This window comes from Patella vulgata, chromosome 8 (assembly GCF_932274485.2).
Source record: "Patella vulgata chromosome 8, xgPatVulg1.2, whole genome shotgun sequence".
Classification (NCBI taxonomy): domain Eukaryota; kingdom Metazoa; phylum Mollusca; class Gastropoda; family Patellidae; genus Patella; species Patella vulgata.
In genome coordinates this window covers 17240690-17254660 of record NC_065886.2, presented here as the reverse complement: position 1 = coordinate 17254660, position 13971 = coordinate 17240690, and the positions used below count along the sequence as shown (strand labels likewise).

Sequence of the window (13971 nt, the reverse complement as noted above, 5' to 3'; positions counted from 1 at the left end):
TATTAATTATGTAGAAGACTATTCATGGGTTAATGACATGCTCTGTTGAGGGGTGTTCAAATTCCGAATTCACCTCTGAACGAGAAACAGAATATACTTACATGAGAATGCATTGCAAGATACATCTTTGAAAAAAATACATCTGTCATTGGGTTTTCATCACAAAACATATTCGCCGGATATGTATGTATTGTACCATTAGAAAACCGCTCAATGGGAAAAAGATCGGTATCATCAACCGTTTTGGCTTTTCTCCTGAAATATATTGATCTATTCTATTACAATAACATTCTCTTCGTTTAATTTAGGAATACGTCGGGGCTAGGCTTCGTTTGGAGTGAATACTTGTAGGTTACTTTTACCTCATTTATAAAGTTTTACTAGCAAGTTAATTATTCCAACGGAATCTTGTGTTGTCTTTAACTTGCATGTGTAAACAATATAACATGTTATTATGTCTTTATTTCCAAGCTTGATAATATTTAATCCGACCTTCTACTGCACACAATTGATCTCAGTCATCTACTGTTTACTCGAAGACTAACAGTCATTGATACTTATTGATATTAAGTGGGTCCTTATCCATTTTGTATTGTAAAATAGTTTAATTTGTTTACTTATTCTAATGTCTTGTAGATATAAATATGGAGATATTATCCGACTAGGCTTTTTGTCAGCTGAGAATTTACATTAGTTGAAAAGGTATCCATGGGTTCGGTTACTATACAAAACGATTTATTTTAATGAATCATATTAACCAGCGGCTGCCAGGCAGGATACGCCCACATTTTGCAAGAGATTGATAGAGAACAAGCTAAAAAAAAGATTTTTCGTGCAATCAAGGGCCATAATTCAGGAAGTTACGATCCGATATGCGCGAATATCGAAAGGAACCAAGATCTTTGGGTTACAAAGATGTATATCAAGTTTCATAAAAATCAGATCACCAGTGGCTGCCAGGCAGGATACGACCACATTTTGCAAGAGATGGATAGAGAACAAGCTAAAAACAAACGGAATGTTTTGTACAGTCAGGGGCAATAATCCAAATATCAAAAAATACCGAGATCTTTGGGATATAAAGATATGTTTAAAGTTTCATCAAAATCGGATAAAAATTGTGACCTCTAGAGGCTCCACAACCTTCGTATTGCATGCTTTTACACAATTTGCGTACAAAGGGCGGCTATTTTGTCGGACAGTTTCATTTCGATTTTCCCTAAATTCGAATCCAACCGTCATTATGGTGGAATGGTGATATATTTAAACGGTTTTTAAAATCGGAAAAAAATGTGACCTCTAGAGAATCCGCGAGCTAAAAATGCGATTTTTCGAACAATCAGGAGCCATAATACAGGAAATTATGTTCGGATATGCACGATTATCAAAAGCAACCAAGATCTTAGTGTGTAATGGTGATATATTCACATGTTTTTTTTTTAAAATCGGATAATTAAAATTGTGACCTCTACAGGGACAGTAAGCTAAAAACGTGATTTTTTGTACAATCAAGGGTCATAATTCAGGAAGATACGATGCGATACGCGCGAATATCGAAAGGAACCAAGATCTTTGGGTAACAAACATGTATTTCAACTTTCATCAAAATCTGATCAAAATTGTGACCTCTAGAGGGTCCACAATCTTGATATACCAGAGGCTATATACACTATTTGCGTACGAGGGGCGGCCATTTTGTCCGGCAGTTTTAGTCCGAGATTCATGAAATTCGAACTCCACAAACATCACGGTGTAACGGTGATATTATGTTCGAACGTTTTGATAAATCGAATAATAATTGTGACCTCTAGAGGGACCACAAGCTAAAAACGCGATTTTTCGTACAATCAGGGACCATAATTCAGGAAGTTACGATCCGATATGCGCGAATATCGACAAGGAACCAAGATCCTTGGGTTATAAACTTACATGTCATGTTTCATCAAAATCGGATCAAAACTCTAGAGAGTCCACAACCTTGATATACCAGATGTTTACACTGTTTGCGTACAAGGGGCGGTCATTTTGTCCGATAGTTTCGGCCCGATTTTCATGAAAAGCAAACTCAACCATCCTCAGAGTGTAACGGTGATATATTCAAACGTTTTTTTTTAAATCGGATAAAAATGATGACCTCTATAGTGTCCACAAGCTAAAAACGCGATTTTTCGTACAATCAGGGGCCATAATTCAGGAAGTTACGGTCTGATATGCGCGAATCGAGATCTTTGGGTTATAACCTTACATTTTAAGTTTCAGCAAAATCGGATAAAAATTGTGACCTCTCGAGGGTCCACAAGCTAAAAATGCGATTTATCGTACAATCAGGGGCCATAATCCATGAAGTTACGGTCTGATACATGCCAATATCGAAAGGAAACGAGATCTTAGGGAGATAAACCTACATTTCTAGTTTCATTGAAATCGGATAACCATTGATAAATACATGGATACAAGGTGTTTAACGTTATATTTTTAATATACGAAAATGACTTAAACTCAAGATTGCACTTACATACAAGCTGAATCTGGGTCTTTAAGTAAATATTTGCGTCTTGTATTTGATATATAATATACTTGATTATTTTCCTTTATTAAACCACCTTTAATTCTAGCCCCTTCTATATCTATTTCACTTATGGTAGGTAATGTTCTATCAACAACAACTCCATCAGAACAAACTGGTACAGATACTTCTAAGGCTCGGTTATATGCTACCACGGTGATGTAATATTTACCATCAGACGGTGCTGCCCAAGAAGCATGCGTAGATGTAGTCTGTTGGACATCCTAAAAGTATAATAGTATGAGATGAGCCCTTATAAACGTTCTACCATAAAAAGGATAAATCTTACCACGGACAAATACAATTACTTTGAAAAAGATTGATTTCAGTTGTTTAATGTCATTAGATTACCTGTTTATTTGCAAGATTCAGATGAAATTTATTGGCATCCAAACAAGACGTGGAAAAACCATACTGATAAAATTTCACCCCACTCTCTCTATCAAAGAAACCTTCCCAGTGTGCAAATAGTTCTAAATCTGGCTGAAAGTCTACTTCCGGTGTTCCATATTTACCGTCATGCACCATCCCTTGGTGGGGTGGACTAGCATCAATTGTTATCTGAAATTAAACGAGATTATAACGTAAAGACGCAATTAATAATTGATATATACCAGATGTAACTCTATATAGTGATGTAGGTCTATATAGTTAGTTTCATAAATGCAACATGCCAATGCTCCCTAACAAATTAAATTATTCTAAATAAAAAAAGGCAGTCACCCTACAAAGGTAAATTTGTTGTCATAATATATTCATATCAATGTAACAATGTTTATTTATCACGTAATCATAATAAATCCAAACAAATCTTGCATGGAGCAAGGAAGAATGTAAAGTGTGAAACCTTGTAGAGTATTTTTTAAAAATCCAAACACATCCAATAATAAATCCAAAATGAAGCAAAGAAGAATGTAGAGTGTGAAACATTATTATGTATATTTGTGGTTAAAACTCCATATTGAAAATCTAATACATGCCTGTTTAGTTAGAGTTGTTTTTAATTTAGCTTGGTTCATCACAGTAACCACGATACGATAATCATGATCATGCGTACCAGTATTTTTATTGTTTAAGATGCCTTCTCCTGGTGTAGCAGTAGTAGGTGGTTTTATTTGAAAATGGCGATGATAACATGTGCTAGTAGGAATGCAATAACAATTGGCTCCTCTGGCATTATTAGAATATTTACTTTGGCATTCTCTAATGTTCTGAAAGATAAAATCAATACAAAGTTATTAATAGTAGTCACGGAGGACTGGTGCATAAGGAGTTGTCTCCCCTGTTGCACTGTGGGATTGCGGCCCCCTCCCCTCTTTTTAACTAATATTTTGAAGTACAAAATATTGTTTAATCTTTTATGTAGAGTAAAGAATTTAATAAGCAATTCGCGAGAAGATATTCACGCAGTTTCCCCATTGGTATATAAAACCTTTTCTTCATTATCGCATACTTACCGTTGTTTCGCCTTGCGGTGGAATACGCTGAGATCCATGTTCTACTTCAGTTAAATGATCCAATATCTTCCATTGTACCGTCTCTATTCCACTATGATCATCATAGGCTATCCATTCTATGCTGTAAATTATATGACATTATACTATCACTATTACCTATCCTATAAGGTAACAATGTTCTGCATTATATAATATCAATACATGTATACCGACAACTTCAAAAAGAAACAGGGGCCTGTTTCACGAAATTTTAACTAAGATAAAATCCACATTTTAGTAATTTGATTGGATAATATTAAGTTGATTTTAGCGCTTAGCCAATCAAAATTGAAGTATCTACTTAAAATTGGATTTTATCTTTAGTTAAGATTTCGAGAAACAGGACCCAGGATAAACTGAATGACAAAATACAAAATGTAATGGAGGTATTCTACATGTAAGGAACTATTCTGCCTATTCCAGGTGATACCTAATTTCAAATCACGAGTTTGTATTCCAAGGCAATATGACTCATACGTAAAATATGTCTTAAGTACTTAGTCTGTTACTTACACCATTTTATCAAGTTCCTCAAAACCATGAACTGCTAGATTAACCTCATCACCTTTTGTTAACCATAGATTTTCAATAACAGGTGGAGAATTATCAAAATGGACAGTCAACGATTCTTCCTTGTATTGAGATAAAATATCATAAGCTCTGATAAAATATCGTAAAGTATCGCCATCTTTCAGATCCGGTGTTATTGTCACTTGTTGATCAAGTCGTAGATCTACGAATTCATTCAGAGAAGGCTGGTTAATCGAACTTCCTCCAGTGTGGTCCACTTTATATATGGTTTTAATACTAACAATTCCTAAAATATTAAATCCAAATTATCTAATATAATATTCAAATGTCAAGGATAAGATCACATAATAGGCAATAAAAATTGAACATTTTCATAAACTTTAAATGCATTTGATATAATAATAGGACGTAGTCATCAAGGTCCAAACTGTTCGGACTGAACTGATTGCACCTTATTTCGCCATTTAAGGGAGGGACTGATTTATCAATATCATATCTGGTAAAAAAGTTTTACTGCCTACAGTCATACCTTCAAGCCATAATTAAACCTCTGTTACCTTGTACATTGCTGATTGCCTGCGTTGTTCTAGACCCATAATTATCATCATATTGAGACTCTACACCAGGTTCTGATTCAACAGCTGCTAGAAAACGACCATTATGATGTACAGTGTTGATATATCTATTAGTCCAACTGATTGTAACAGAATTTAAATTAGTCTGCCATTTGTAATTGGTAGTGGAAAGAGCAGTTGTCACTCTAAGCACACTCCAAGACGTCGTTGTTACAGCAGACGTGTCATCAAATATTACCAATCGTCTGGCCTTCTTATAATTTCCAGCTTTATCATAGGCTGATAAAATTATAGAATATACGGCGGGATCGGGGAATGTAACAACAACACTTTTCTGAAAGAATAAAATGTTAAAGTTTCGCGATGACAAGCATATTAATCTAAAAATACACGTTTATCTTTATCTTCCAGAACTGCATATTTGCACTTCATTTTGTAGTCCTATTTACTATCATTTTAATTATTTCGGTTTTTATGTTGTTGTCGTTATTAGGTTTTATCTAACTTTGTCAACAATTTCATTTTTTGCTTTTATTGCATCTTTTATTCCTTATCTCCCACAAACTGGCTTTCAACTACTTTTTATACACACTGTTGGTAAAAAAGAAAAATGTTCTCTAAATGATGCTCTGTTTAATGTATTGGAGTCGCTAGCTACAAGTGACAACGGGGACTACTTTGCATTATTCTCCAACTTTCTTAGACTGACAGTTCTGCCACAATTTATTCCCCGACGTAAGATACTGGTGTCCAGTCATCTCGTGCACAGATTAGTCCAATTAGATGAACAATGTTCATGAAAAGGGGTGCTCAAATGAAACACTTACTTAAATATGGTATTTGCCGGGCCCTAATAGCTAACGTATCTGTACGTTTTCTATATATTAAAGAGCGCGGTTAACTGTACTTCAGACATCATCGGGGCTTCTTAGAAGGCATACTCACAGCCTCCTCGGTTTAGAGGCCAGGGTTCAGACACCGTTCCATGTTCCTCGGGAGAACATACGACGTTCCTGGAGGGGCGTTTAACCTCCCCGGCTTGGAGGCCGGGATACAGACATCATGCAGAGTTTTTAGAAGAATATATTCTCTGCCTCTGGCTCGAGGCCGGGATAGAGGCAATATGTAGGGTTTCAGCCTTTGGATCTGATTCCAACGCTTGTTAAACTCAGACTGTAGATATTATAATAACTCATAATGTATTATCATAGATGTTGTAGTTTCCTGTAGTTTATATATAAACATAGTTTTAACCACACAGTGTTCCAGAGTTAATTGACCATTGAAGTTTTATACAAAACGTGAAAGTCCTGATTAGAGAAGTTTCACCATAGTGACACATACTGGGGTTTTGGGAGACCGCTGCTAGGTTAGTCGCACAGTTCACTTTTCGGTGTCTTGAAGAAGGATTGTGTTACTGGCCGTTTTCTAGGGATATGGGACCAGGATAGTGTCACAAGATTACTTTACTGAAACTTTGATGCCGGAAGCATTATTTGTCATTGTAAACATTGTATAATAATGATACTCACTGAGGTAGTTCTCGAGTCCGACTTCCTCGCCTTGACACCAAGTTCATTACCAACACGATGAAGTTCAAAAAGTTCATACTCGTATTCTTTAATCCCAGCATCTACATCCACCCAGCCGTCCCATGAAAAACGTTTAGTACGCTAGACAATAAATGATTTATGATTAGATGATTAGAATACTTTATTCTCATGCCATTCTAGTTGATATTATATCGCCGTGAATGGTATTTAAATAAAAGAAATGGTCTTCTCCCAACAGTCTAAATTGATTTCAGAAGTAACAACGTCATCGACGGAGAAGTACTTATGAAGCATTAGCCTGGGAGTAAAAATTATAAAGTGGCAAATGTTCCACTAAATTGCTCAGAATCGGGTTATTCCGCACTTACTCTAAAGGATGCATTTGAAGCTGTATAAGGTAAGATAATATGTGGATGAAATAAATAATGCATCGTTGGGAATTTACAATGATATGGACCTGAACGGAAAGTATTTCTTAACATAGTAAGTAGTGAGGCAACTGAACATCTACTCTGAGTACTCTCCACGCGCTACTCCCTGATTGAGACTCTGGTATACACTAAATCCATTCTATGCCTCCGCCACCCCGACCATCCTCATCCCAGCCATATGCCCAAATGCTGCAAATTCTCTTAAATTGTTCTTTGAGATCCCAACATCACAAAGTACGTCTAAAGGACATCTTCATGGGGTTACAATGAAATGGATTCACACGGAATGGATTGTGATATACAATAATATGTGTCTTAGCTGGACAATATTCTATTCAAGGTCTACAATAATATTGGTCTAGAGTATATAATTATGTACCTGTTTAGATAAGTCTACATCAGAGAGCATATCTAGAGAACATCCTGACTGGGGTGTACAATGATATGGATCTACAGTGTCAAATGTTATAGAAAATGTATTGGTTTGAGTCAATCCTTGTAGGTATACAGTTTCCACCAAGTTTGTTTCTTTATTTTCGATCTTAACAAATCCACCATTGGCAACTGACATCGAAAACGAGAGTCTAAAATGTACAACATTTATTTTAACTGCAGAATATCAAGTACTGGGTTTAATATCTGCATAAAAACATCTGTCAACAGTGTAAATTCACCAACCTTCCTTGAATTTTTAAAAAGGAAATACATGTAATCTTAAATAGAGAAGACAATAACTTTATCAGAGGTGGATTCAAGGGGGGGGGGGGGGCTAATTTTCATCAGTGCCCTTTTTTACTGCTGAAAGTGCCTTTTCTCAGACCCAAATATGTCCATTCCCAACCCGTTTCAGTGATCCCAAATGACTCAAACCATCGATTCAAACACACCAGTCCGGTCTAATTAATGCTTCCACTTTCAAACGAATAGTGAAGTGGCTAGGGAATAGATTCGTCTTTTTTCCCATGTTCAACTGGCTTTTCTGCTCGATTTTAAGGCTCTTTTTCAACGATTTCCGAACGTTTACTTAGACGAAAATATCAGCCAAATAGCTCTTGGAATGGCTACAGATGCAAGGAAATGGCGGATAATTTTCTTGCCCCCCCCCCAAAAAAAAAAGAAAAACCCTCTCAGCGGCGTGCCCCGTCTCCGCGGTCAGTGCCCTCATTTTGCGGCGCCCCCCCCCCTTTCAAAATTCCTAGATCCACCCCTGTTTATCCTGTATTGCCTTCACAAGATTCAACACATTTAAATATGTCTGGCAGTTATTATCAGAATTATTTCCAATCTACCCTGCTATATGCAGTTACATAGAACTGCATATAGATACTTTACCCACGACTTCAAGCGCTTAAGACTTTTACTGTATTCTACCCCTTTGAGCATAATAATTAGTTACACGGGAAGTAAAGCGCATACACATTGTTATGTTCTTGTTATGTCAAAAAGACCGAAAAACATTTTAATTCGTTCGTTCCTGTGTTGTGTTATATCATGCTAGTTATTTACGAAAACTTACACATCCTTGTGATTAAATGGTAGAGATAACTGAGATAAATCTGTTAATGTCTGTTCACAGGTAAACACACCCCGGTTAGGATTACTTCGACTCTGTGTTCCACCACAACGATGAGAAATAATATTATTGACATCTGAAATAGAACAATTATTCCAAGAACAAATGACTGGCATTAAATAAATAAAAGTTGGTTTCAATCGAAAGGTGTGCTGTTAACAAATGCATTACTAAATTATGGTCCATAGGACATTGAGTCATAGGAATAAGAATATTAATGCTAATGGAAACAAAACCAATAAGAAATTACAGTTTTGTGTTGGATTAAAACAGAGGCGAGAGATGTATTTATGAGTTAATATTACAACGACCTTTACCCCTTTCCAGACGTAAACTCGCACTAATAATGCCAACTTTAAAATCCTTGACATACTCCTGTCGAGAAGGCACAGCTTGTTGGTAATCTGCAGTAAATCTAAAGTGAATATTAACAGGATTAACCATATTAGTCCACACAGTATCTTGAACTGGTCCTATATTTGTATTTCCTGGTGCATCAGTTGTACCACCATTATTAGCTGCTGTCAGACTTAGTATATTCTCTTTAATTGACGGTTTTTCAGTTACTGAAATAGATAAATTGTCTAGTAACTGATTGACGTTTACGGTACTCAATAATCATATACAATAGGAATTGATGACTAGTCTTATTTATAAGTAACTTAGTAACTGTTCTTTGAATATATTTGACATGCGTCATTGCTAATGTGAATACCAATGCTGCTGAAAACAGTCCCATCTACTTAGTGCAGAGACCACTTCGGCTGCTAGTGTAAATACCATTGCTGTATAATCGTAATATGCAATGCTGCAGAAAAGAACCAAACGTAATTAGTAGTGAAGAGAAGAGACCAGTTTTACTGCTTAGTAACACGCCATCTGAATTAATTACTAATGAATAATTCGTTATTGGGACCATTAGCTGACTCAGCAGAATAATATTTTTATTCAGGAAATTAGACACAGAATTGTGGAGCAAGCTAGACCTTAGTGGAACTGTGATACTTTGTTTTCTTAAATCGATTTCGACAAATCACCTACCTGTTTGTTTGATTATGCCATTAGTTTTTCTGTTGATTTTAAATGGAAACGGCAGCGACACTTACTTTTATCGCATTTTGATCCTGTAAATCCTGACGTACATATGCAATTTGATGCAAGTTCATTAGCACAGCTTCCGGGATAACATGGGGTACTATCAGATCGCCAAGAACACGCCTCTGTAATAATAGGAATATAATTATATTTATTCAATGACTAGGCCACTGCCTTCTGCTAAATATAACGACACATACAAACGTCAAAGAAGAGTTATTCAACTACGTGAAATTCTCAATTAAGAAGAAATGATTCCATTATGTTCTGTAACTGGTAAGAATGCTCTTATCAAGCACGTAACCCGTCACTACATATTGTTTGTCATATATTATACAATATTGATACCTGTACATTAAATACTAACTTGTACAACGTGTCTTATCACTGGAAACAACATAAGCTCTAAAGCCAGGCTTTTCATCTCGAACTCCTTCACATCTAGAGCACCTCTGGTTTGATGATGATGTACACGTTTCCAGATCACAGTTCGTAATAGCTGAGCACACTATAAAATTTAATGAAAATATGTTACTGAATCATAATATACCATCAATAACAAACTTTAAAAATAGAAGGAAAATACTAAATCATACTACTGTATCAATGACAAAATTATTAGATGCCTGATTACTATTGAATTCGGATCACATTTTACAGTATCTGTTAGTTTATATCACATTTTACTTTTCATGCAGTCTGTTGTAACTGTTGGGATTCGTATATGAGAAGACTATAGATATGTAAATTACTATCTGAAAGTTAATTAACAACATTTTGACCATTTAATTATATATTGCATTTTGTTCGTTGATCGGAACAAACACTGTTGAAATTCATTACGCTTATTGAAGGTGATGTCTAAGCTTTCCTCGCTCGTTTATATCAACGTGATTATTGAATATTAAAGAATTAAAAAAAAAACTAAAAAAATTAACAATAAATGACAATTAAGAAAACGGAAAATTATGAATACATACTCTCACACGTCGGGCCAGCTGAATAAAAACCATCTTTTGGACAGCTACATTGTTCAGGATTTGGACATGTACCATATATATATCTTTGAATACTCCCATCACTATATTTTATATGGGAGCTGGGGAAATAGTTATTACAAGCTGATGGATTAATCTTGTTATCACATATAGCTAAAATATAAAATACACAATGTTTAATGTGTAATAGACCATAATGTAATACCAATCGGGGTGATATATTATAGTTTAATGTCTGAAAGACCATAATGTAATACCAATGGCAATTCCAGATAATGTTATACTCTTAATCCCTATACATCTCATTTCTTCGTCTGTGACATTTCGACCACATTTCGATATTTTTAACGTGTCTAGACTAGGGTTTATGGGTAGTGTACAAGATATTGGCAGATTATCAAACAGAAAAAAATATGTTTGGAGTATAAACGGAATACATGCCTATCACGCGCAATAAATTGGAGGTCGTCAAATTAATTGGACGCACGTGTTCGTTCATACCCCAATCAATCCCTACCTACCAATTACGTGATAAGCCAATACACCCACCCCCTCTGTAACCATGTCCTTCGTGTAAATTCCCCCCCCCCCACCAACACCTTTTCTGTAACAGTAATGGGTCTTTATATCAGGTTCTTGACGACAACACTGGTTTAACTTCAAATTATTTCTTTTATTCTTCTTTCAGCTTATCATGTACAAAACTTAAGACTCCGTAATTAGCTTGTGTTGAAGGAGCCATGGTCCTAGCTTGGCTTGGCACAGCGTGCCAACCCCCGACTTACTTACATGGCCACTATCCGGTCTTAACTCGAGACCTGCCTGGTCCCAAGTTAACTTCTAGACGCCCCCGCCTAGCCTCCTCTGCTGATTCGTTTGTATTCTGGGTTTATAAACCCTTCCAGACAAGGATCTCATTACATATCTGGCTACTGCATCATATCAGATTTAACATTCAATACAGTTTGCTTATAAGACAAAGGAAGTTAAATAAAACAGGCCAGCCACAAGTTGATGTTACATAATGGCTAATGAATGCCATCAGGACAACCAGGGGTGTCGATAGCGGACAGGTTGATATTAAAATCAGTTTCACGTGTCAAGATGGCACGAAGCGTTTATAACATCTGTCGATACGTAAAAGTCCGCATCAATCACCACCTAACAATTACGTGATTAGCCAATAAACCCACCCCACTGTAACCATGTCCTTCGTGTCAAAGGTAATACCCCCCCCCCCCAAGCACACACACCTTCGGCACCAATCCCCGGCTACCAATTGCATGATCATCCATTACACCCATCAACATATTGTAACCAAGACCTTCGTGTAAACGAGTGTTTGACAAGTTTTTTTTATTATTTGTAAATAGTTCATGAAATTAAAAAAAATCCTCCTAAATTTCAACAATTTCGCCACATCAAAAGAAATAAAAAAAATAAAACATGCCGGATTTCAATTAATTTCTTGTTAAAAAAAATCTGCCAATTAACATATAAATTGTTTTCAAATTCCGTAATTTCAACAATCTAAAGAACAATACCATCGAATTAAAAAAACTATTCTTCAAATCAAATTATACATAATTACTAGAAATTAAGTAGCTTAAAAAAATTAAAATTGAAAAATAATATCTGCGAATTAAAACATAAAATTTTCCGAAATTCAGTAATCAAAAAACCACCAATGAAACAAATCAAAAGCATTATCAATTATCCCAACATACATGTATGTCAACAAATAATTTCTTCAAATTAGAAAAGAAAATGGAATCAGAACGGACGTTTTTGGATCATGTGCAGCAAGGTTGCAGTAATTCAGTAATCAACACCCTTATATCAAATGTAAAGCGGCTGACACGTCACGAGTTCATGTGATCGCGAAGTTAAATGCCCCCCCCCCCCCTTCCATGCAAACGGTTAGATCTATTTGATAAGGCCAACTTCAAGTTTGGTCAAAGTTCACGAGATGTAAACAGGGCTAGCGCTAATCCCAACCCTAACCTTTCTAGCCGTAACGCTTCCCCTAACCCTAACGAAACTTGAGTTGTCCTTAATAAATAGATCTAGCTCATGCGTACCATAGACAAGAATGGCAACGCCCCCAATTGCAAATAACTACGTTCATCTTTACTAATAACTCTATTCTTAGTGTGATAAAGCACACCCTTACTACTGACAGATAATACAGATATAAAATATATTTACCATGATCACACGCCAGATCAGAACCAACAGATCTCCAACCAGTGCAGCAAAAACTTCTAGTACTATATAGTATTCTAAAAAATACATATTTCATTGTATGTATGTATTTCTATCTTTGTCAAACAAGTAAGTTGGTATGGTGTTTTTATTCCAGGAGTTTAAACTTTATAGGTGGAACTCCCGGAACAGACATTACCGTACCAACTTTAATGTTTGACAATGATTGAATTACACACATACAATGAATTAAAGTTAGAGCGGTGCATACACCAAGTCAGACTTCAGTCAAACTTCGGATAAAGTAATGCCGTACATGATCCTAAATTTGTTTCTTATTTCAAAGTGTGGGGTATGATTGTATTTAGGTGACGCGTACATCTGGCTATCGTTACACAATCATGGGCAACCAATACTGCTTTTCTATTAGCTATTATGATTTTGATAACACGCATATATGAAGTCCCTCGAATCATTTCCATGGCAGAACTAGTTCTAGGTCTTGAAGGATTACTATTTCTAGAACAATTTGTTTAGTACAGTTAATTAAGCTAAAATAAAATCACCATCTCAGTAGCTTACCTATGTCTTGTGCATCGACTCCAACCCCATTTAAAAAAATCACATTTTGTAGTGTATCTCTCCTCGTAGGCTACTTGCTCTGTACAAATATGGCTACTACAAATCAAATGTAGAAAAATATATGGATGAAATGTAGTAACAAATCTGAAAATGATCAAGAACCCGCCCTTTTTTCTAATAAAGTTATAAAGTTCTTCTCAGGCTTTATAACATGTCAATTATACACGTATTATGTCATAGATATTGTGAATAAACAACCATGATAAAACACAATAACGTATATCATTTGTAAACAAAATATATATTGGATATTTCTGTCTTACACCATGATAATTGTAATAATGTATCATTATAATACTATCATTA

General features: G+C 35.6%; 2 long non-coding RNA genes across 2 annotated transcripts; both read right to left on the bottom strand.

Moving 5' to 3' along the window:
- Positions 1 to 3554: 3554 nt before the first annotated feature.
- On the bottom strand, positions 3555 to 5293 carry LOC130013976 (uncharacterized). Its single transcript, XR_008788947.1, has 4 exons — positions 5151 to 5293; positions 4576 to 4879; positions 4024 to 4144; positions 3555 to 3777 (listed from the first exon to the last, which is right to left on the bottom strand). It is a non-coding gene; the product is annotated as an uncharacterized LOC130013976 (long non-coding RNA).
- Positions 5294 to 6727: 1434 nt separating this feature from the next.
- Positions 6728 to 9277, bottom strand: LOC130013978 (uncharacterized). The gene is made up of 4 exons (XR_008788949.1): positions 9043 to 9277; positions 8669 to 8801; positions 7532 to 7736; positions 6728 to 6841 (listed from the first exon to the last, which is right to left on the bottom strand). It is a non-coding gene; the product is annotated as an uncharacterized LOC130013978 (long non-coding RNA).
- Between the last annotated feature and the right edge of the window lie 4694 nt (positions 9278 to 13971).